Source organism: Camellia sinensis, unplaced genomic scaffold, assembly GCF_055761805.1.
Source record: "Camellia sinensis isolate YWXY unplaced genomic scaffold, ASM5576180v1 Unanchor1, whole genome shotgun sequence".
In the NCBI taxonomy this organism is placed as follows: domain Eukaryota; kingdom Viridiplantae; phylum Streptophyta; class Magnoliopsida; order Ericales; family Theaceae; genus Camellia; species Camellia sinensis.
This window is the reverse complement of record NW_028128987.1, coordinates 3,088,666-3,090,671: the sequence shown is the minus strand read 5'-3', so window position 1 is coordinate 3,090,671 and position 2,006 is coordinate 3,088,666.

The window sequence follows — 2,006 nt, the reverse complement described above, 5'->3', positions numbered from 1 at the left end:
TGGACAGGCTCGCTCGAGCGAAAACTTGGTCGCTCGAGCGACCAGACACAGAGAAACTACGCTCGAGCCAAGGAAGCCTTGCTCGAGCCAACAACCCAAAAGCTTGCTCGAGCGAAAGAAAGCTCGATCGAGCGAAGAACTCAAACCCTCAGGTCTGTAACCAGACACACGCTCGAGCGAAGGAACTATTGCTCGAGCGAAGAACGAACTAACTCGCTCGAGCGAAGAAAATCTCGCTCGAGCCAAGAATGCAAAGCTACAGGTCCAAACCAGATGCAAACTCTCGCTCGAGCTACCAAACCCCGGCTCGAGTGAAGAACCAAAAACAACGGCTCGCTCGAGCGACAAACTCCTCGCTCGAGCGAAGATCCAAAATACTGCACAGCAACACTTGATTTCTAAACCCAACCAACCTGAAACAAACCTGCCCAACACATCCTAAAATTCCAAATGAGAAAATAAGGGACAACAACAACCATTATACAATGACAGAATCTACGGAACCTATGTCCGGACACAATAGTCAAATGGGAAAAAGACCGGGGTCGCTATAATCACTAAACTTTTGTCTCTAAAATCTTTATTTACTGTAGTATTAACAAATAGGCCAAGAGTTTGTTGTTGATTTAAATTGATTTTTTTTTTTTTAGATGGATCTAAAATAGATTTTAGTTACCAATTTATAGTGTTTGGTTATAGCTCATTATGATTATAGGACTTGTAAATTTGAGAAATCAAAATTATCACTGTCTCATTATAGTGTTCTATTATGTAAAGTGGTACTTCCTCTGTAGTAAATTATTTGTTAGGCACGAAAATTAAAAAATTTAAAATAATATATCACTACAAAAAAAATAAGATTTTAGAGACCAAAATTTAGAGACAAAACTATTTTTTAAGGACCAAATATTTTTGTTGCGAAAAGTATCGTTATTATATTTTTAGCAACGAAAATTAGACATTATTGATGAATTATTATTCTTTTGAAACCAAATTTTTTGTCTAAAAAAATAAACCATTTTGAGACTAAATTATTTTGTCTTTAAAAGTCTATTTATTAGTGACATTTTCAAAATTTTGTTGTTAAAAGCCTTGTTTTTGACTTTTCGGGACGACTTTTTAGTGACTATCCTCATGACAATAGAAATTGGTCCCTAAATATCTTTTACAACAAAATTTTCACTTTTAGAGACCAAAACGTTTGACCTCTAAAACTCTTATATGTTGTATTGTATTTTTGTGCCAATTTATTTATTTATTTTATTTTTGTGCCAATTTATTTATTGAGTTTTGGCTACTAAAACAATGTTGTGCCAATTTAAATAATATATGTTGAGTTTTGGCTACTAAAACAATGTAGTTGCCAAATGGAAAATAAAAATTATTTTTTATCTTTTGGCGACCAAAATTTTGGTCGCCAAAAAACTTATTTTTAGCAACTGAAAATATTTTAGTCGCCGTATATTGAGTTTTGGCTACTAAAACTATTTAGTCACCGATTGGAAAATAAAAAATTATTTTTTATCTTTGGCGACCAAAATTTTTGTCGCCAAAAACTTATTTTTAGCGACTAAAAATATTTTAGTCGCTATATATTGAGTTTCGGCTACTTAAACTATTTAGTTGCCGAATGGAAAATAAAAAATTATTTTTTATCTTTGGCAACCAAAATTTGATCGCCAAAAACTTATTTTCAGCGACCAAAAAAAAATTAGTCATCGTATATTTATTTTTTCCGACCAAAAAAAAGTTAGTCGCCAAATTAATATTTTTGGCAACTAATATTTTAGTCGCCGTTAACTAAGCTTTGGCTACAACAAAATTTTAGTCACTAATTATTAACATTTGCCGGCCAAAAACTACTTTTGTCGCCAAAGGTGTGAAAATTTTAGAGGGAAACCATTTAATATTGTCACCGCCTGTTCTCTGTTTAAACAAATCCGATTGTTCTCTCTCTGACACTGATTCTCCTTCACCTCCACCTCACTGCTGGTGCCTCTCTCTCT